This window comes from Bos javanicus, chromosome 10 (assembly GCF_032452875.1).
Source record: "Bos javanicus breed banteng chromosome 10, ARS-OSU_banteng_1.0, whole genome shotgun sequence".
Taxonomy (NCBI): Eukaryota; Metazoa; Chordata; class Mammalia; order Artiodactyla; family Bovidae; genus Bos; species Bos javanicus.
This window is the reverse complement of record NC_083877.1, coordinates 75,622,312-75,646,113: the sequence shown is the minus strand read 5'-3', so window position 1 is coordinate 75,646,113 and position 23,802 is coordinate 75,622,312. Positions and strand designations below refer to the sequence as shown.

The following is a 23,802-nucleotide window of genomic DNA, read 5'->3' as shown; positions in this document are numbered from 1 at the left end:
TTATACAGTCCGTGGATTTCTCCAGGCCAGAATACTGGAGCAGGTAGCCCTTCCCTTCTCCAGGGGATCTTCCCATCCCGGGGATTGAACCCACGTCTCGCACATTGCAGGCTGATTCTTTACCAGCTGAGTCACCATGGAAGCCCCAGCCAAGTCCCAAATGCTCTGAACTGCAGTGTCCACCGCTACAGAAAGGGAATAATACACATTTTACGTATTGGATTTCAGTGAAGCACATGAAACTTAAAACTATAGTAGTAACTGTAGTAAGCACTACTAAGTGCTTACTATGGTAGATGTACTACAGTATATAAACAGTATTTACTACAATCCAGGAAATGACTTTATCCAGATTAGCCCATTTCTTATCTGGCAGTAAAAATTAAAAGCTAATGACAATATAAAAATGAAGAGTAAAAACACAAGGATAAAAACCTCCAATGCTATAAAACCTGATGTGTGAAATCAGCACAGATTTAGAAAGCATGCATTCAGGAAGTAATTGTTTTTCATTTTCATTGGTCTATTTTAACCTAGAAATTCTGCCCTAGTACTCCACAATCCAATTTTTAAAGCTCATCATCCCCCCAGCAAAAGTTCCCTGCCTTTGTTACTACCATAATACCAGTCTCCCAAAAAACCTTAAGAGATCTTTAAGTTGTAAGTACTGGCAGTGGTTTGGGTTTTTTTCATATATACATTCATTCCTTTTGCCATCACCTCTGCCCATGATCCCATTGTGCTGTGCTTAGTCGCTCAGTCATATTTTAGAATTCTTTGCAACCCCATGGACTGTAGCCCACCAGGCTCCTCCGCCATTTCCTCCTCCAGGGGATATTTCCAACCCAGGGATCAAACCCAAGTTCCCACATTGCAGGCTGATTCTTTACTGTCTGAGCCACCAGGGAAGCCCAACCCCATGACTTTGTTCCTAAACTACTGTCAAAGATTCCTGGCTTTTGTATTAACTCTAGCTTCTCCACCTGTATCTTTGAAGCATCCCAAAGAAGTCTAGGATTGGTAGTGAGATACTGCAGAAGTTGAAGATGAAACACAGGCCTGAAAATGAATGGAACTGAGTGTGCTGAACATCAAGACTGGAGCAAGATTTCAGACAAGTATACACAGCAACAGCAGGACTCCAAGCCCTCACCTACCCCACCTACTTCATGAGCACTGGTAGATGGACCTGCTCCCCAAACTACTTGATCTACCCACAAGGTGGGATTTCAGAGGATCCTTTTCCGGAGAAAGTAAAGCCCTTAGAAAAGACCTTTGCTGCTGCTGCCGCTGCTGCTAAGTCACTTTAGTCATGTCCGACTCTGTGCAACCCCATAGACGGCAGCCCACCAGGCTCCCCCGTCCCTGGGATTCTCCAGGCAAGAACACTGGAGTGGGTTGCCATTTCCTTCTCCAATGCATGAAAGTGAAAAGTGAAAGTGAAGTTACTCAGTTGTGTCCGACTCTTAGCAACCCCATGGACTGCAGCCTACCAGGCTCCTCATCCATGGGGTTTTCCAGGCAAGAGTACTGGAGTGGGGTGCCATTGCCTTTTCCAGAAAAGACCTCTAGAGATTGATATTTTGGGTTCCTCAATAAGAAAGTCAGTTCCATGCCAAATCACGCTACTATGATTTTCCACTAATTGGTTTTTTCATCCTTCACTCTTGAATGATTATATTACCAAAGATCACCAGACATTTAAAGAGAGCCTCCAAGAATGAAAGAAAGAGATCGAAACAAACACAAAAGAGGAACCTGGAAGAACCAGCAAGTGTAGGAAAGAAAAGAAAGAAAAAATGAAATTGGTAATTGAATTTTTTTAGAAGTGACACCATAAAATGAACTTTATTTTAAAGCTGATAAAAGCTATCAATATCGGTTGCAAACAGAATCAACATTTCTTCCATTTTTCTCCTTCACATGACAATGCACTATATAACAAGAGATGTATTTTAAAGTTTTGTTCTGCATGCTGACACATTTCACTAGCTCTTTCTTTAACCATTAATTTTTAACAATATCAAAGCAAATGCATATTCTATTAGACAAAATTAATTTTGCAAAGCCCTTGTGAAATTAGACTTAGTCTTGCTTATAACACTCACACTTACACATATGCTAAAATGGAAAGCAAAATGCAAGAAAAGGACTTTGGCAGGAATGAACGCATAAAGATTTTAATCGAAGCCCTCTGAACAAGCACTACCGTTTGTTCTATTTCTTCCAAGAGAAAAGTCAATTCCATTGTCAGTGAAACAAATGGCAATATCACACAGAAACTCAGAATGAATCCACAATTTCATAGGAATCTGAAAATTACCAAGGCAATTTTCCTTTTTAGGATCAAAAGACCACAGAGTTAGTAACAGTGAAATGGGCAGCCATAGCAGAGTTCTGAGCAGAGAAGAGATACAATCGGACTTAAACTATCATTTGGATTGATGTGTGTAAACAAAATATGGGACAAGGAATGAAGCAGGGAGACTAATGAAAAGATTATCATAGAACGGGTGGACAGAGGAAGGCACAGATAGATAATAAATGAAAAAGCAAGCGTGGTAAAATGTTAAAGGTGGAACATAGGAATTAAGAATATGGCTAGTTATATAAAATTCTTTCAAATTTTTGGATGTTTTATAATTTTCATATTAAAATGCTGGAAGGAAAAGGTTATTACAGTAAGCCAGATGATGATGGTTAAGATGAGGGCTGTATGAACAGAAGGAATAAGTGGTCATTCTAAGTATATGTTGAAGATGGTGCCAACAAGGTTTTCTGACTGATTTGATGTTACATGTGAGAGAAAAAGATGAATAAAAAATGACTCCTAAGTTTTTTACCTAGGCAACAGAAAGGAGGGAGAGGCCATGAGTTGAGCCAGACAGAGAAGGCTGCAGCTGGAGCAGGTTTGAGGGCAAAGCAAAATTTCCAGGTTTGAAATATCAGATGTACATCAGACATCGGTTCTGAACCCAGGTGATTGTGCATAGTCCATTTTTTTTTCAAAGTAAATGTTTCATGTCCCATGGGAAATTAAATCGACAGGATCAACTCAGACCAGGAAGATGGAGTTTGGCAAGACAATAAGACAGGAACAGTGTACCATGAAAAAAAAAATTTAAGTGGTGTATTTTAAAAGATCAATAAAAGGGTTAGAAAATTAAATAAGGACCTCTCCGATAAACAAAAGGAAGAAAAGTAGAAAAAAAAATAGAAAATTTAAAGGGCCAATCCAGTGGCTCTAACATCCAAATAAGAAAACAGAGGGAGCAAATTATCAAAGAAGTAATGCAGGATTTTCTAGAACTAAAGAACAAGTATTACAAAAGCACAATGAGTGGCCAACAAAATAAAAATTTTTAAAGACTCTCAGCAGAACACATGGTTGCAAAATTTCAGAATAGCAAGAGTAAAGAACTTCCCAGAGTATAAAACCATACCATACACCAAGGAAAAAGAATCGGAAGAGCATCAGACTCTGTATAAGTCATGCTGGACGATAGAAGACAGAAACATCTTAAAAGTTCTGAGAAAATCTAAACATAAGAGCTTAAACTATAAAACTTGTAGGAAAAAACATAGGGCAGGGGCTTCCCTTGGGACTCAGCAGTAAAGAATCTGCCTGCCAACACAGGAGACAAGGGTTTGATCCCTGATCTCGGAAGAGCCCACATGCTGCGGAGCAACTAAACCCATGCACCACAACTACTGAGCCCAGGGAATCGCAACTACTGGGCCCACGTGTCTCAACTACTGAAGACCACGCATTCCAGAGCCTTGCTCCTCAACAAGAGAAGCCGCTGCAATGAGAAGCCTGTGCACCGCAACTGGAGAACAGCTCCTGCTCACTGCAACTAGAGAAAAGCTTGTGGAGCAACAAAGACCCAGAACAGTCATAAGGACATAAATAAATAAAATTATTAAAAAAAAAAAAAGCAAAAGTTTAATGACATTGGATTTCACAATGATTCCTTGGATATGACTCGAAAAGCACAAGCAACAAAAGAAAAATAAATTCAACTACAATAAAATTTAACATTTCTGTTCCTCAAAGGACACAATTAACAGAGTAACAAGGCAACCCATGGGATGGGAGAAAATACTTGCAAATTATTTACCTGATAAGAAATTAACATCCATAATATATAAAGAACTCCCCCACATCAACAGCAGCAAAGTGAACAACCCAATTAAAATGGGCAGCAGTCTTGAGCACAACATCATTAATCATAAGGGAAGTACAAACTGAAACTACAATGAGATACCACCTCAAACCCATTAGGATGGCTACTATCAAAAAGAAAAAAAATAAAAAATAGCAACTGTTAGCCAGTATGTGGAGAGATCAGAACCCTTGGCAGGAATGTAAAAATGGTGTAGCTGCTATGGAAAACAGTATGGCAGTTCCTTAAAAAACTAAAAACAGAATTACCATGTGATGATCCAGCAATTCCACTTCTCGGTACATACACTAAAGAACTGAAAGCAGAATTGCAAAGAGATTTTTTTTTTTTTACACTCATATTCAGTTCAGTTGCTCAGTCGTGTCCAACTCTTTGTGACCCCATGAATCGCAGCACACCAGGCCTCCCTGTCCATCACCAACTCCCGGAGTTCACCCAGACTCACGTCCATCGAGTCCGTGATGCCATCCAGCCATCTCAGCCTCTGTTGTCCCCTTCTCCTCCTGCCCCCAATCCCTCCCAGCATCAGAGTCTTTTCCAATGAGTCAACTCTTCGCAGTGGCCAAAGTACTGGAGTTTCAGCTTTAGCATCATTCCTTCCAAAGAAATCCCAGGGCTGATCACCTTCAGAATGGACTGGTTGGATCTCCTTGCAGTCCAAGGGACTCTCAAGAGTCTTCTGCAACACCACAGTTCAAAAGCATCAATTCTTCGGCGCTCAGCCTTCTTCACAGTCCAACTCTCACATCCATACATGACCACAGGAAAAACCATAGCCTTGACTAGACGGACCTTTGTTGGCAAAGTAATGTCTCTGCTTTTGAATATGCTATCTAGGTTGGTCATAACTTTCCTTCCTAGGAGTAAGCGTCTTTTAATTTCATGGCTGCAGTCACCATCTGCAGTGATTTTGGAGCCCAAAAAAATAAAGTCTGACACTGTTTCCACTGTTTCCCCATCTATTTCCCATGAAGTGATGGGACCGGATGCCATGATCTTCGTTTTCTGAATGTTGAGCTTTAAGCCAACTTTTTCACTCTCCACTTTCACTTTCATCAAGACAGCAGCATTATTCACAATGGGTAAAAGGTAGAAGCAACCCAAGTGTTCATACATGGGTGAATGGATAAACAAAATGTGGCATGTATATACAACAGACTGTTACTCAACTTTAAGAAAGAAATTCTGACACATACTACAACATGACAGCAAATTTGAGAACATCATGTTAAGTGTAATAAGCCAGTAACAAAAAGATAAAGACTGTATAATTCCACTTATATGAAGTCCCCACAGTACTCATATTCATAGATACATAAGTAGAATGGTGGTTGCCAGAGGCTGGGGGAGCGAGATATTAATTGTTTTAATTAACTTTTAATTAAATTTAGCTAACCCATTGTTTAACAGGTATAGCCTTTCAGTTTTGGAAGATAAAGAGTTCTGGAAATGTATGGTGGTAATGGTTGTTACACAACAATATGAATGTACTTAATACCACCAAACTATACATCTAAAAACAGTTAAATGGGTAAATTTTATGTTATGTGTATTAACACAATTTTTAGAAATCAGATAGGAAGTAATTTTCAACCTACAGTCTATATCCAGCTAAAGTTTTAATTAAGTGTTAGGGTAGAAAACAATCATTTCTTGACATGCAAAGCTCCAGAAACTTTATTTCCTATGCTCTGGCTCTTAGAAAGCTGCTACAAAAGGTTACTCCAACAGAATAAGAAAGTAAAATAGAAAGAGAAAGGGAAGTGTTCCAACAAAATAGAAAACTAAAGTAAACATGAGAAAAACAGAGTAGATACAGAACAGAGAAAGAATAAAGGGAAGTTCCCAGGATGACTGCCACGCAGCAGATCTGAGCAGGAAAAAGCAGGATTCTAGAAGAGCGGGCCAGAGTGGGAGCTACAGGGAGGGTGAAATAGAAAGAGGGGACGTGAAGACAGGAAGAGGTGAACGGACAGAGGAAGGAGCACAGACTGATGACTGAGGGAAACTGAAGAACCATCACAGTGAGGTACTCACTTTGGGTATTAAGCTAGAAGAACTGGAGGCTGGTGGCAGAGGGTATTTGAATTAGTGATTTTTGCACCTCCCCATAAGACAGAGTTCCAATTTGGGGTCTGAGAATCACAAAGCACTTATGATTTGCACAGAAAATTCCCCTAGATAGAAATGCTGAGAAGTCTGGAAGAGAAGGATCGAGGGAGCTCTCAGCAGATGACCTCATTTTTCTCAGGAAAATAAGAAGTCAGTTCATCTCTTGGGTGTGAGGGAGCTAGGATGGTGTAGGGTTCTTAAGAAATGAAAGGTGCTTAAAACAGGCCCTAGTAGAAAACATGAGCAAACCAAGCAGACAGACACACAAGAAGATGGAGGGCACTGAAGATGCACAGAAACTGGATCAGCACTGGCTGCAAATGTACCCAAACATAATTTGGGGTGCAAGGATGTCCCAGGAGCACACAGCATCTAACTGATGCTCAGATAAGAGGAGCAACAACTAGTGAACCTCCGCCGATTAAAAAGTGCTCTAAAATTGCACACACAAGGATTTATCTTCAAGAAGCTTCATTATATGTAACAGAAAAAATGGAAACAGTTGAATCCCATCAATAGGAGAGTGGATAAACTATAGTTGATTCATACAAGGAAACACTATTCCACAGCTAAAATGAATGACCAGTATCAGCAAGGTTATACATTAAAACTAAAACGTTGAAGACCTACTATATAGCACTTGGAATGCTGCTCAATGTTATGTGGCAGCCTGGATGGGAAGGGAGTTTGGAGGAGAATAAATACATGTATATATATGGCTGAATCTCTCCATTGTTCGCCTGAAACTAACAATATTATAACATTTGTTAATTGGCTATACCCCAATACAAAATAAAAAGCTTTGTAAAAAAAACTAAAATGTTGGGGGGTAGGGGCAGAAAAAGTGCAAAAGGACTGATACATTATGAAGCCATTAATGTATCTCATATGAAACACATGAAATTTTAAACACACACATATGTATATGGTAAAAAAACAGAAACATGCTGGGAAATTACACCCACTAATTTCAAGGTGGAGGGCAAAAGAGTGAGAAGGTAGGGCTTCAGCTCTACAGTTAATGACTCATTCTTCTAAAAAGTTAACATCTAAGGAGGAAGTACATTGTATATGTTAGAAACAGTCATTCATTTTTTTTCCCAGACCAAACTTTTAGTTATTTTCTTGAACAACAAATTAAATGAGGATTCTCTAAAACATGTATCCTAACTGATTTCCTCTTCTCAGATCATTTTACATTTGCAGATTTTAAACTATTCTGCCATCTGTTGACCCATTATGAATCAAATAAGTTATTAATAAAGTTCATAATAAGTGGTAAATATGATATAAAACAAAACATCATTAAGAAATATTCACTGTAAACATTTTTAAATTGTAATAAATTCTTCTTAGGTTAGATAGGAGAGGTGTAATGGTTGAAAGATCCCTAGATGTAGAATTGGAAGAACCTGGAATTCTACTGAGGTTAGACAGGAGAGATGAAATGGTTGAAAGAGCCCTAGACGTAGAGTTGGAAGAACCTGGCCCTGGTCCCAGCTCTGCCACCGACCTCATGGCCTTGATAAATCATCAGCTTCTCCAAGGTCCCGTTTCTTCATCTGTGAAATGATTCTGTTTGAGCCAACTCATAGGCTTTCACATTCTTGCCAAAGAATCTAACCCGAAGTTCTCTGCTGTGCATTTAAAAACTCTGGATTACAAGAAATAATATTCCTGGAGGAACGTTTGAAAGACTGAACACTCTCCATTCCTGGATGTGGTCTTTGGATCCGGTCCAGCCACCAGGGAGCTGTGAACTTGAACTGTATTGTTTTATTCCCCCCAGAGAATTGCTTTTATTAAAACGTACTCTGGCATAATCCCGTAAGCCTTACCGAACAGGATATTATAGAAAACAGTCAGAGAGACCTACCGTTGTACTTCTTACACAGGAGTTCAGGAGGACAACCTCCTTTTATGAGAACACAGTGTGGAAAATTTTCGGGTCTCAGTACCAAGAAAAACTGTGACCCTGAGCATTCATTCTTTTAATCTAATGACCATGTTATTTTTATAAACAAAGTTTCCCTCTATTTATTTTGGCTGGTATAGCCCAGATCTAGCAACTACAAATGACTTTACAGAAAACAAGGTGCTCCCCACTGGCTTTATGCATTTACTCATTTTTTCCTTGCTGCAATACCCTCGCCAGCTTTTTTTCTATTGAATTTTGTTTCTCGGCAAACTGCTTCAAACTTTCTCTAGAATAAGAGAGAATACAGATAAGTGAGTTAAAGGAACTCAGACTTGCTTGACATTGCTGGACAATGTCAGTCTTGTTGGATACAATGAGACAACATATGTAGCATGTTGAAATTTACAAAGTGAGACACAAATGCAAGTTGTTCTCCATTGGTGAGAAAGAAAAATGTATTAGTGGAGGATGAAGTTTATGTGCTTTTAGTAAGTGAGATCTTCTTAATATTTTTCAATGTCCAGTTGCTTGAAGATATCTAGATCCCAGTTGTAAGCTCTAGGAAGAGATCTAATTTATAGACAACACAGTGAAGCATTCCTAAAACACTAGGAATGACTTTGTGACCCACTCTATTAGTCATGTTCTGTTTGCCCCTCTCCCATCTTCTTGAACTAAGTACATATCACCTGTAGCCTCATTCCCATGGAGACCCTGAGTCAGTGGGGAGTCTTGCCTAGAAGCAATGGATTAGCAACACCTCTAGGGGAGGTGGAGGGCTTCCCTGGTGGCTCAGATGGTAAAGAATCTACCTGCAACTTGGGAGATCCAGGTTAGATCTCTGGCTTGGGAAGATCCCCTGGAGAAGGGAATGGCTACCCACTCCAGCATTTTTGCCTGGAGAAATCCATGGACAGAAGGAGCCTGGTAGGCTATAGTCCATATTGGACATGACTGAGTGACTACCACACACACACACACACACACACACGGTACTAAAGGGCACAAATTGGTTTATTATTCACAAAAAATATATATTCTTAAGAACTCTTTGCACTCAAGAACATGTTTTCAATAATTACATTCTTTGTGAATATAGTCCTACTCTGCCTCTCCCACATGTCCCCACTCCCGGACCATCAGTCTCCTCTTGAAGATCAGCAGTCCAGGATCTGAGGGTGTTTTTATTCCTCTCTGCCCCAGTCCCCTCCCATTACAGCAGCACAAGCACAAATTGGATGTTCCATAAACTGCTGGCACATAAAAATGAAAAGAGGACAACTTAAACACCATCTATTAAATACAACTTCAAAAAGCCATTAAAATCATTATATATAAATAGCTGAAATTTTCCAAACAAACAGTGTAAAGAAACGGAATTAGGTAGCTCCACTTGCCATTCAGGAAACTGGCTACTTCCCCAAGAAGTAGCTGTGTGACTAACAGATCAGTTACTCTGGTCCCCACTCCAGGAATAACTTCAGCCCTGCACCCAGGCAAGACAGCGGGAGCCCTGTCTTGATCACCTAGATCACCTAGTTCTTACTAGTCTCTTCCCAGGATTTCATGCCAGAGTAAACTGCAAGCATCCTGGCATTGCGGCAGAGGCTGTAGGTCCTGAAATGTCAACTTTAAATTCCTGCTAACATGGAGAAACCCTCACAAATTCCACTGCTGAGGGAGGAGCAGATCCATTGGCTTTTTGGAGCAGATCCATTGGCCTTTTGGAGCAGATCCATTGGCCCTGGGTCTTCTTGAGACTCTGGACTGTGAGCTCTAAGAAAGGGACTACGTATGGCTCACTGTTGTATCTTTGTCCTCTAGCACAGTATGTGGCACAAAGTGTTCCACAATAAATGTTTGAGGAACGAGTAAACAACTGAACAAATGAGAGCGATGTAATGGAGGACACTGTCTCTACAACTCTCATTTGCCTGGTAGGAAGCCCTCCATTAAATTTCTTTTTTTAATAATTCAATGCTAGGAAATATTTCATTTCCTTGGAGACATGGGTTGGATTTTCTTGTGGTTGTTTTTGTATTATTTTTGTTATTGTTTTCCTTTCTGAAAACAAGAACCATATAATTAGTGTTCCTTTTTCACTTAGGATGTCTAGAAACACAAAGCTAACTCTAAGGTCAAATTGTAGCAATTACATTGGTGCTAGTTATATCTGTTTTTCCCTGGCCTTTATCTTGTTTTTTTTGTTTTTACTTTTCATTGACATACAGTCTCTTTCTCATATATATTTGCTGTGGTCATCTTGAATTCTTTGTGAACAGGGTAAAAAAATGAAAAAACTAAATAACCAAATAAGGAAGCAAACCAAAACTCAGAAAGTGTATTTTACAAGGATGTCTTCTAATACATACACAAATAAAAATAATTCTGAAATTCAGGTCCTCCTGGGTCACAAGGTATTTTTAAAAAGTTATAATATCCTCTTTGATATCTCCATTTGAATTGTTTCCTTTCCTTCCACTTTTGACAAGATTGTTTTTTTCTCCCCAAATGGCCAGAATCCTTGGCCACAAAAAAGTGAACTGTCCTCAAGCGTCTTCTGAAATGTATCTTAAGGTAAAATGCCTATTTCCACTTATAATAATTTTTTTCTTGGATTTTTCAAGGTTCCAGAGGAACTGTGGTCCCAAACCATTCTGGAAGAAAAGGAGGGATGAAGAAGACAGATGAATTGTATTAAATTTACCAAGCCTTACTAGTACTACTGAGCTGTGGCCAAAATGGTTGCATGTTCACTGGCCAAATTCTGAAATGACTGAAACGTCTGGGAAAACGTCCTAGTTGGACATTTCAGGTGCTGCCTGGTGAGTGCAGGATCTCACTCTGATTGTAACAGGATTTCTGTCAAGTGTTTCAAGTAACATAGCTGTATGTGCAATTTTGTTTCTGTTGGGAAGCATTTCCCCATGGATGAAGGATTCGTGGTCCGTCAAATTCCAAATACTGGTATCTCCAAGACATTTAAAATAAATATTTCTCAATTTGAAATGTTTGCGAGCAAATACAACAGCCAGAAATATGCTGGCTGTTAAGATGAGAAATTTGTTTCTGAAATGTACTATTCCTTTAGAAAAATATTTGCCAACTTTAGTGGCAGCTGCAGAAATGTTTTCACACTTTGAAATTAACTCACTATTAAAAATGGGAAAAGGAAGAGTGATTTGCTTTTTCCTTTTGGCTTGCACTACTACAACCAACCCAAATGACACACATATTCATCAACAGATGCACCAGCTGCTGCTTGGCCAGGTACCCATTCTTTCTCTTTGACCATGTTCTTACAGAGGAAATTCACAGAATTAACCTTTTTCAGATAAGGGTCCCCTTTGTCTTACACTGACTAAGTTCCACTATCAGCCTTCAATCACACATACACGACTGCTAAGTTTCTTGCTTAACTTAGAAGCTTTCTGATCCAGTTTTATTCTACTACTCAAGCTTTAGATAAATATTATAAAAGCATGAACTAAATTCATGGAGAGTTAAGCATTCCATGTAAGACTGACTGTTATTAATTCATTCAGTTAACAAATATCCACTGAGTGCTTACTACTTGCCTGGCACTGTATCAGTTACTAGGAATGTAAGATGAGTATGTGGGAAAGATCCTCCAGAGATAAGACAGTGCGCTTGGGATGCATAACTGACAGCAGTCACTAATTGCCTGGGGGAATCCAAATAAGCAAGGCTTGTCCTAACATGCTTATCAGAAAAGGAGCAGGTTCTACCTTCTCACTCTGAAGATTTTGCTGGTAAAGCAGGTTCAGTTCAGTCGCTCAGTCGTGTCCGACTCTTTGCGACCCCATGAACCGCAGCACGCCAGGCCTCCCTGTCCATCACCAACTTCCGGAGTTCACCCAGACTCACATCCATTGAGTCAGTGATGCCATCCAGCCATCTCATCCTCTGTCATCCCCTTCTCCTCCTGCCCCCAATCCCTCCCAGCATCAGAGTCTTTTCCAATGAATCAACTCTTCGCATGAGGTGGCCAAAGTACTGGAGTTTCAGCTTTAGCATCATTCCTTCCAAAGAAATCCCAGGGCTGATCTCCTTCAGAATGGACTGGTTGGATCTCCTTGCAGTCCAAGGGACTCTCAAGAGTCTTCTCCAACACCACAGTTCAAAAGCATCAATTCTTCGGCACTCAGCCTTCTTCACAGTCCAACTCTCACATCCATACATGACCACAGGTAGGACCTGGCAAATATAGACTAGTGGATGAGGGGGCTGGCTAGGACAACTGAATCTAGTCAAATTACTAATCATTAGTAAGGGCAAAAATAAGTTTACTCCTCTAATCCAACACCACAATAGAGTTAAGAAATGGAATCAATGGAAGAAAATATTTGCAAATGATGCAACCAACAAGGGATTAAAAAAAGATAAAAATTGTGCTTAATAGAAAAACAAACAAAAAAACAAACCAAGGGACTAATCTCCAAAATATACAAACAACTTAAAAAAAAAAAAAAAACAGAAAAATGAGCAAAAGATCTAAATAGGTATTTCTCCAGAGACATACAGATGACCAAAAAGCACATGAAGAGATGTTAAACATCGCTCGTTATTAGAGAAATGCAAATCAAAACTGCAATGAGATACCACCTCATACCAGTCAGAATGGCCATCAACAAAAAGTCTATGAACAATAAATGCTGAAGAAGGTATGGAGAAAAGGGAACCCTCCTACACTGTTGGTGGGAATATAAATTGGTACAGCCACTATGGAGGATAGTATGAAGGTTCCTTAAGAAACTAAAAATAGAGCTACCGTATGATTTAGCAACTACAGTCCTGGGCATACATTCAGAGAAAAGCCATAATTTGAAAAGATTCATGCACCTCAATGTTCATTGCAGCACTATTCACAATAGCAAAGACATAGAAGCAACCTAAATGTCCATCAACAAAGGAATGGATAAAGAAGATGTGGTACACATATACAATGGAATATTACTCAGCCATAAAAAAGAATGAAATAGTGCCATTTGTAACAATACAGATATACCTAGAGATTATCATACTAAATGAAGTCAGTCAGACAAGGACAAATATAATCTGTTATCATGATATGTGGATACTAAAGAAATGATACAAATAAACTTATTTCCAAAATAGAAAAAGATTCACAGACTTAGAAAACAAACTTCAGATTATTATTAATAAATGGAAAAGTTGGAGGGGAGATAGATTTGGAGGTTGGGACTAACATATATATACTGCTACTGCTACTGCTGCTAAGTCGCTTCAGTCGTGTCCGACTCTGTGCGACCCCATAGATGGCAGCCCACCAGGCTCCCCCGTCCCTGGGATTCTCCAGGCAAGAACACTGGAGTGGGCTGCCATTTCCTTCTCCAATGCAGGAAAGTGAAAAGTGAAAGTGAAGTCGCTGAGTCCTGTCCTACTCTTAGCAACCCCATGGACTGTGGCCCACCAGGCTCCTCTGTCCATGGGATTTTCCAGGCAAGAGTGCTGGAGTGGGGTGCCATTGACTACCATACATAAAATAAAGAAAGACCTACTATATAGCACAGGGAATTCTACACAACACTCTGTAATAACCTAAATGGGAAAAGAATCTGAAAAAGTATAGATGTATATACATGTATAACTCAATCACTTGGTTTACACCTAGAATTAACACAACACTGTAAATCAACTATACTCCAATATAAAATGAAAGTTAAAAAAATATAAAGAATGTGGTTAGTATTACAAAAAATAGATTCAAGTTTTATAGAGAGTAAAAAAAAATTTTTTAATCTAAATTATGTACCCTATAAAGATAAAAAGTCAAACTGTAGTTTAAATTTATTTCCTGCAAAATGGAATATACAATTTCTTTACTTTTATGAGGGTTTTTTGGAATTTTAACTGTATGTATTAAAGTAAGTTGTAATGTCAAGTTTTAATTTTTTTAACTAAAAAATGAGAAATCTATCCACAGCCCCAACATACAAATACCACCACTCCTAATAGTTTGGTGAATTTTTAGACTACTTTTATCTGTAACACAGGCTTTTTGTTTTCATAGCTGGAGTTTCAGCTTTAGCTGAAATTTTTCTTTATTCTGCTAAATATTAAACATAAGCATTTCCATGTTATAAGTCTTCATAAACATCATTTTAATGCCTACATTGTATTTTGATGGTACACAAAAATTTGAATCAGAAAAGAATACCAAGGGTTAATCTCCTAAAACTTATCAAGACCAGAAAAAAAAAGTTGTTATTGTTTCAGTTTGGTTAAGTTGCTCAGTCGTGTCCAACTCTTTGCAATCCCATGGACTGCAGCATGCCAGGCCTCTCTGTCCATCACAAACTCCCAGAGTTTACTCAAACTTATGTCCATTGAGTCGGTGATTCCATCCAACCATCTCATCCTCTGTCTTACCCTTCTTCTCCCGCCTTCAATCTTTCCCAGTATCAGGGTCTTTTCCAACGAGTCAGTTCTTCGCATCAGGTGGTCAAAGTATTGGAATTTCAGCTTCATCATCAGTCCTCCCAGTGAATATTCAGGACTGATTTCCTTCAGGATGGACTGGTTGGACTCTTCCTGAGAGTCCAAGGGACTCTCAAAAGTCTTCTCCAACACAACAGTTCAAAAGCATCAATTCTTCGGTGCTCAGCTTTCTTTATAGTCCAACTCTCACATCCATACATGACTACTGGAAAAACCATAGCTTTGACTAGATGGGCTCTGTTGGCCAAGTAATGTCTCTGCTTTTTAATATGCTATCTAGGTTGGTCATAATTTTCTTCCAAGGAGCAAGCGTCTTTTGATTTCATAGCTGCAGTCACCATCTGCAGTCATTTTGAAGACCCCCAAAATAAAGTCTGTCACCGTTTCCATTGTTTCCCCATCTATTTGCCATGAAGTGATGGGACCAAATGCCATGATCTTAGTTTTCTGAATGTTGAGTTTTAAGCCAACTTTTTCATTCTCTTTTCTTTTTTTTTTTTAATTTTCTTTTATTTTTTAACTTTACAATATTGTATTGGTTTTGCCATATATCAAAATGAATCCGCCACAGGTATACATGTGTTCCCCATCCTGAACCTTCCTCCCCCCTCCCTTTCCGTACCATCCCTCTGGGTCGTCCCAGTGCACCAGCCCCAAGCCTCCAGTATCGTGCATTGAACCTGGACTGGCGACTTGTTTCATATATGATATTATACATATTTCAATGCCATTCTCCCAAATCAACCCACCCTCTCCCTCTCCCACAGAGTAATTTACCCAGAATGTATTAATGGGCAGCATGCATATTTCAGGCACTATGCTGTATGGTCAGCAAGATAGTCAATCCTGGGAAAAATGGTCTCCAAGGCAAGAGGGATACATAATCCCTCACCTTATTTGATCCCTGGTCATTGTTACCACTGTCCTTCAGCTCTGTTCTGTGTAGATTAAATCAAATAATTAAGTGAGTTATACCATGAGACTAATTTTCAGGAGGACAGGAATGGTGAATGGGCAGCAATAATAAGGACCCAGGCTCATGTGAGCTGGCGAAAAGCAAGTCTGGCCTCAATATCTCTGCCCATGGTGAGAGAAGCAAGGACCAGCACACATGAGCTGATGGATGGCTATCAAGTAAAGGACAATGATTACCATGCAGGCTTAGAATACCCTAGTTGCACTAAGTCTGGTCTGGGAAGCTGAAAGGTCTTTGAAGAGGCAATGCCATGTTGCAGAATTATTCCTAGACTACATGGAGAAGGAAATGGCAACCCACTCCAGTGTTCTTGCCTGGAGAATTGCAGGGATAGGGGAGCCTGGTGGGCTGCCATCTATGGGTCGCACAGAGTCAGACACGACTGAAGCAACTTAGCAGCAGCAGCAGCAGCAGCAGAAGTGGTTTACAAGGGCTTTCCAGGTGGCTCAATTGTAAAGAATCTGTTTGCCAAGCAGGAGACATAGGCCAGAATCCTGATCCCTGAAGATCCCCTGGAGAAGGAAATGGCAACCCACTCCAGTATTCTTGCCTGGGAAATCCCATGGACAGAGGAGGCTGGAGGGCTTCAGTCCATGAGGTCGCAAAAGAATAGGACACAACTTAGCAACTGAACAACATCAGTGGTTTACAGACCTGAGTTCTGTTCCTCATTCTGGCCCAAAAATAGAGAATGCATTTAACAAATCTGAACCCCAATATTCTCATCCATAAGGGTAGAACTAGACATTCTCTAAGAGCACTTCCAGCTAAATAAACCTGTGATTTTATGAGGCTGTAAAAAGTAGATTCACAGTCCACAAAAGTACCAAATCCAGCCATCTTACCATTTTAAAAAGCATTATTTCAAACAATAGGAATGAATAAAAAATAGTTCCTTGCTGCTCTAGAAGTTATATGCCTTCCAGTTCAGGTACTGAGCTATTTTGAGTTGTCATCAATCCTCAGTCTGGCTGGCAATGCCAACAAGGCCAGGGCAGGGGCAAGCCTCTGGATTGTCCAGGAGGACAATCAGCTATGTTATCTAACATGGCCCCAGGATGAACACCTTCTCCATGGACGCAAAGAATGAGTCTGATGGGTACAAATCGGCTTTTCTAATGCTAAAGTTCAAAATATCAACTTAAATGACTGAAAATCACACTCTCATTACATGATATCCTCAGACAGTATCTCTTTCTTTTTCTCTTTGGTCACTAAGTCGTGTCCAACTCTTGAGACCCCATGGACTGCAGCCTGCCAGGCTCCTCTGTCCATGGGATTCTCCAGGCAAGAATACTGGAGTGGGCTGCCATTTCCTTCTCCAGGGGATCTTCCTGACCCAAGAATCGAACCTGGCTCTCCTGCATTGCAGGAAGATTCTTTACCAACTAATCTATGAGGGAAGCCCTCAGACAGTATGGAAACTAGCAAACAAATTCTGTTACTGAAAACTTATTTTCATTCTCAAAATGATCACTATTTCTATGCTGTTAGGGTTTTCTTTATAAGTTTTTTAATAATTAGAGAATAGTCCATGCCATTTAAAGACACAAAATTAATAACACTACTACCCCAATGGATTTTCTAGGTAGCTTGGTGGTAAAGAATCTGCCCGTCAATGCAAGGAGATGCAGGTTCAATCCCTGGGTTGGGAAGATCCCCTGGAAGAAGAAATGACAACCCACTCCAGTATTCTTGCCTGAAGAATCCCATGAGCAGAGGAGCCTGATGGGCTACAGTCCTTAGGATCACAAAGAGTTGGACACAACTGAGCATGCATGCATGCACCCCAATAAGTATAAAATAGTCTGTCAAACAATTTAGACACTTACTTACAAAATATAAAATATAAATGCATCCAGTAGGTAAACAATGGAGAAGGCAATGGCACCCCACTCCAGTACTCTTGCCTGGAAAATCCCATGGATGGAGGAGCCTGGTGGGCTGCAGTCCATGAGGTCGCTAAGAGTCGGACACGACTGAGCGACTTCACTTTCACTTTTCACTGTCATGCACTGGAGAAGGAAATGGCAACCCACTCCAGTGTTCTTGCCTGGAGAATCCCAGGGACGGGGGAGCCTGGTGGGCTGCCGTCTATGGAGTCACACAGAGTCGGACACGACTGAAGTGACTTAGCAGCAGCAGGTAAACAAACTTTGCACTTAATAATTGCCTTTGCACCTAATAATCACAAAATGCACTCTTAAAATCACCTCTATTCTACCTACCTCATGAAATCAAAGTCTATGACTTGAAAAGTAAAAAGGAAGAAAACACCACAATAAGTGGGCAACAGAGCATTCCACCCTGCCTTACAGGCATTAGAGTCAATTAGTCTTACCAAAAATAATTATTACTCTTCTGAAGATCAGAAAGCCAAAAAGGAAAAAAAAAAAAAAGTACCATCAGCTTTCAAAACCCAGGCACACATCAGTCCGTCCCCTTCCTTGATACAGGATATTACACAGAGGTGATAAGACAGTGTATCTGCTTGTATGGATGGCTTAGTAGGTAATGAGCCCATGCAACTGTGCATTTGGAATCTTGTTCAAATCAGGGTGTGTTAAAGCAATCTTCACCCTGTGAAATGGCATCAATATCTGTCCATGCTAGTGCACGGTTGTAGGGCTCAGTCACTGGAAAGCAGCAAGATCCTATGTTGGTGCTGGGGAGGAGAGGTGGGTGGCCAAGTACAATTAAGGAAATAGCACCCATGCAATTTGCTTACTCTCAGAATATCTTCCCTCCGCTTCAGTTAAGTGTTCAATAAATGTAAGCTGAATACCTCCAATGAACATGCAGCCAATATATAGCTAACAGCTCTACCTCCACAACTAACAATGCCACATAGTCCAAGTAGAACAGGTGACTTCACTTCTGGCCATGAAGGAGTTCCAGGATCCAGAATTAACTTTCTTCTAGAATAATTTTTTTAAATAGGAAACAATGATTTTAAGAGTGCAACGGGCAATGTGGAGGGTCATCCTTCTGAGAGGGAGATAAGTGAGGTGAGCCCCAGGACTGCTCCTGCTTTCTACCTGGAGACAACATGCAGACTTCAGTGCTTCAAGTGCCTGCACTCTCAGTTGTGACTGACTCCTCACAACCCTATGGATGTAGCCCGCCAACCTTCTCTGTCCATGGGATTCTCCAGGCAAGAATACTGGAGTGGGTTGCCATTCCCTTCTCCAGGGGATCTTCCTGACCCAGGGATTGAACCTGGGTCTCCTGAATTGCAGGTGGATTGTTTACCATCTGAGCTACCAGGGAAGCCCCAAGCCAATGCCTTCTAGTATTTGATGTGTGTTGTGCATGTGTGCTTCGAGAGGAACACCAAATAAAGCTCAGCAACCCACTGAGATCAGAATTCAGAAAGGCCGAGTGGGGCAGGGTTAGGCAGGGGACGAGGGTGAGCTGCAAAGTGGCTCCAGAACAGCCTCTCTTAACCCAACAGTGGGCTCTGGAAGTGAAATGCTTTTCAGAGTCATCTTGAGTTGGGTGAGGGGGTCATCACACTCTGACTTCATCAGTCACTGGATGTGGGGCCTCCATCACCATGCACCCCTGGGAAAGGGCATAACACCAGGTGAGGTGGTTCACTGCTCCTGAGGCAATCCCTGAAAGGCTGACAGCTCTCCCAGAGGCTGCAAGATCTGGATGGAGCTCTTAAATTAATCAGTCTAGTGATTTTTCTTCCCTGCTTAAAACACTTTAGAGGCTCCTCCTCACAACTTCCAGGCTCGTCAAGACCTAGCACTTTCCTCCTTCTTCATCCCCAACTCCTGACACTCTCCACACGGGCGCAGGCTACAGACATGGCAAGCGAGTTGACGCTCTCCTTAATGCCCCGTGTCCTCTCTCACTGTTCTGTCTTTGCACATGCTGTTTCTCCTACCCAAGCCCAGGGGAGTGAGGAAATCTGCCTTTGGGCTCCCTACACACCCCATACCTCAAACGCAGCACAAATATCCCAACTGTCAGGTCTCCGTGTCTGAGACCCCATCTGAACCATAAGCTTCTTGTGAGTACCACTTCCTTCTGTGTAGCCGCAGCAGCAGATACCAAGTCTGACGCAAGTTCAGTTCAGTCGCTCAGTCGTGTCCGACTCCTTGCGACCCCATGGACTACAGCACACCATACTCCCCTGTCCATCACTGACTCCTGGAGCTTGCTCAAACTGATGTCCATCAAGTCGGTGATGCCATGCAACCATCTCATCCTCTGATGCAAAGTAGACACTCAATAAATGTGTGAGGAGTCAGTGGAGGGAGGGAGGAATAGAACCAATAAGCATCCTCACCAGATGCCTCCTACTGACACTGTGCCTCAACCACTTCTCCCTTTTCCCCACAAAGCTGCTGTACCCCCCCATTCTCTAATCCTAGAAATTTTACCTCATTGTGGTCTATGACAAAGTCCATTTACTTCATTTAATTTACCCTCAATTTTCTCTTTTGTCTGAGATGGTTGAGGAGTGGGAAGATGCTCACAGACATGTCTGGCCCCGACATCTTGGCCATGGCCTGACTCTAAGCTTTGAGCTTCATGGCTGCTTTTCATCTCCTGGGCCAGACTAAGGGAACCCACCCCTCAACTCTCCCCTGGTCATCAACCATCACCCAAGGCCCCTTCACAAAATTCTCTTCCTGATGCCACAATATATTTTTTTCACTTCAAAAAAATTCAGTAGTCTTTGTGTTTTAAGCAACAGAAACAGTTCTACATTTCTATTTCATCACAGAAAACATCAGGTTCTGGTTTAGGAAAACTTTTTCCCAAATTCAAAATACTTCTGAAGGGAAGGAATATTTATCATCTGATAGAAATTCCCTTTTTCTTTTTTGGTGCATGTTCAGCCTTTATTAACTGTCAATTAACTGTCACTTCTGGCTCAGACGGTAAAAGCGTCTGCCTACAATGCGGGAGACCCAGGTTCGATCCTTGGGTGGGGAAGATCCTTGGAGAAGGAAATGGCAACCCACTCCAGTATTCTTGCCTGGAAAATCCCATGGATGGAGGAGCCTGATAGGCTACAGTTCATGGGGTTGCAGAGTCAGAGACGACTGAGTGACTTCACTTCACTTTTTTATATCCACAGTACAATGAAGCTTGTAATGATAATAATATAAAAGGACTTGGAAGCTTTGCAATGAACCTCAAAGAAAATTTCAGTTGTACTAAAGATGTTTACAATGTAAACAGTCTAAGTCCCTGAAAATGAACAGTGTGTTGTGTCAGTTACTCTCCATTAAGTAGAATATGAGGTTATACAGGTTATTTTATTCCTCAATTATGGCAGAAAACAGGTAGAAAGGTTGAAGACACAGATCTGTATCCCAGAAGATCCACTCCAGGCAAAGTATATTAGTGTAAGTTTCAACTATGTTCATAAGTGCTTTATATATATATACCCTAGAATAGCAGCAAACTATAGCTAATGTCTGACACCACTAAAACTAAATGTTTACAACAATGAAAACAAGCCATTCCCATCCCAGGCCCCACAATGTTCAAGTGAAAAAATAAAGGTAATCGATTTAAGGAACAAACAAGAATATAAATACATACAAAAGCTAGGTAACTAGCTCTTGAATAATTTAAAACTGATTATAGGGCTTCCCTGGTGGTCCAGGGGCTTTCCTGATGGCTCAGCTGGTAAAGAATCCTCTACAATGCAGGAGACCTGGGTTCGATCCCTGGGTTGGGAAGATCCCTGGAGAAGGAAAAGGCTACCCACTCCAGTATTCTGGCCTGGAGAATTCCATGGACTGTATAGTTCACGGGGTTGCAAAGAGTCGGATATGACTGAGCAGCTTTCACTTTCTTTCTTTCTGGTGGCCCAATGGTTAAGAATCTGCCTTGCAATACAGGGGATATCAGTTTGATCCCTTGCCTGAAAAGATTCCACATGCTCCTATACTGAAGCCCACATGCCACATGTAAAATTTTGGTATTTTATAGAACAAGAAGAAAGGAAGGGAGAGAGAGAGAGGAAAAAATCTAGACCATTACTTTTCAAAACATAGGTCATGATATTTGGCAAAACTAATACATTTATGTAAAGTTTAAAAATAAAATTAGAAAAAGAAAAAATATATATATATATACGTAAAAAAAAAAAAAAAAACATAGGTCAAAAAAATTCTTAACAAAATGTTGTTGTTCAGTCACTCAGTCATGTCCAACTTTTTGCGACCCCATGGACTGCAGCATGCCTTGTTCCCTTTCCTTCACCATCTCCCAGAGCTTGCTCAAACTCAGGTCCATCAAGTCGGTGATGCCATCCAACCATCTCATCCTCTGTGATTCCCTTATCCTCCTGCCTTCAATCTTTTCCAGCATCAGGGTCTTATCTAATGAGTCGGCTCTTCACATCAGGTGGCCAAAATATTGAAGTTTCAGCTTCAGCATCAGTCCTTCCAGTGAATATTCACAGTTCTTTCTTTTAGGATTGACTAGTTTGATCTCCTTGCCGTCCAACGGACTCTCAAAAGTCTTCTCCAACACCACAGTTCAAGAGTATCAATTCTTCAGCACTCAGTCTTCTTTATGAGCATGTATGAGGTCAAACTCTCAACTGTCATGCTCAATATATTTTGCCCTTTTCTGTGCTAACTGAAACTGAATTTGGTTACACATAGATCATTATTATAAAGTGTAATAAAATGTCCACAAAAAGCAAGTCTGATTCCAAATATCAAAGGCCAAAACTGCTCACAAAGATTCACACACAGATGGAATTCATGGAATGCAGATAATTCCTGAGGCTTGACTCATAAGACTAAACATGGTCAAAAGGACAAGATCACAAGGAATATCTGCCCACAGTCAGTCAGAGTGCCCATCCAAAGCCACATTCACTCACTGCATTCAAGTCAGTTAAAAAAAAAAAAAAGAAGGCGGCTATATAAAAGAAATGATAATGAATGGGGATTGTGTTTTTTTAAAAAAAATGTTTCTTCTTTCTAACTTTTCTGTTATGAGAAAAATTAGTGAAGAAGCATATGATTGATCCTAAATTTTTAAATATAAAAAATAAAGGAGAACTGAAACATAGTTAACCAGTAAAAAACACCTGTGCTAAATGGCTTCAGTCATGTCCAACTCTTTAGGACCCAATGGACTGTAGGCGGCCAGGCTCCTCTGTCCATGGGATTTTCCAGGCAAGAATACTGGAGTGGGATGCCATGCCCTCCCCTCCAGGTGATCTTCCCGACCCAGGCATTGAACCTGCATCTCTTACATCTCTGGCATTGGCAGGCGGGTTCTCTACCACTAGTGCCACCAGATTCATGGTAAAAGAGAGTGCTTACTACGCACCAAGCATTTTACATAATGTACAAAGTAACTAAAGACAAGAAACAACCATGTGAACAGCTTCATGGGTAATCAGAAGATGTCAAGAGTTTCCTCTAAAAAACAAACCAAGTTCTGACAAATAGGAACAGATAATTTACCTAAGAGGAAATATAAATACTAAACAAACACATGCAAAAATGTTCACCTTCCCTAGTAGACAAAGAAACTTATATACCTCTATACTATATATACATTTGGGAAATTAATATAGTGATATGTGTGGCTTGAGGGCTTCTGGTGGCTCAGATGGTAAAGAGTCTGCCTGCAATGCAGGAGACTTGGGTTCAATTCCCGGGTAGATCCCCAGGAGAAGGAAACGGCAACCCATTCCAGTATTCTTGCCTGGAGAATTCCACGGAAAGAGGAGCCTGGTGGGCTACAGTCCAGGGGTCACAAAGAGACAGTCAGATATGACTGAGCAACTAACAGTTTCACTTTCACTTTTCCTTCATGTAGCTTGAATCATAAACATGCTCAGTAGTCCCGCTCCTGTGAATTTATCCTAAGAGGTAATTAATTAGAAATAAATATATACACACACAGAATATATGTATATATGTGTAACATTGGAATGCTTTGCAAAATCTGATACATCAACCTGGGATGTGGGAAGTTTTTAATCAAACAAAACCAATCACCTAAAAGTCTATGGAAAATAGAAAACAGGAAAATATTAAGATAAACAGCATATAGTGTTTCGATTCAACAGGAATATCACCATATAAATACATATTCATGTGGACAAAGAGTAAAAAGGTAAGGTGCAA

General features: G+C 40.5%; 1 protein-coding gene across 8 annotated transcripts in view; it reads right to left on the bottom strand.

Annotated features, from left to right (window-relative positions):
• Window positions 1-23,802, bottom strand: part of SYNE2 (spectrin repeat containing nuclear envelope protein 2) — a 326,466-nt gene that overhangs the window by 278,183 nt on the left and 24,481 nt on the right. The window contains exon 1 of one of the 8 annotated variants that reach the window (XM_061429087.1): window positions 8,176-9,856. The exons of the other annotated variants lie outside the window; for them this stretch is intronic. The gene's annotated coding sequence lies outside the window, so the exon portion shown is untranslated. Of the gene's footprint in view, window positions 1-8,175; window positions 9,857-23,802 lie in introns of those variants that run through there. 8 annotated transcript variants of the gene reach the window in all.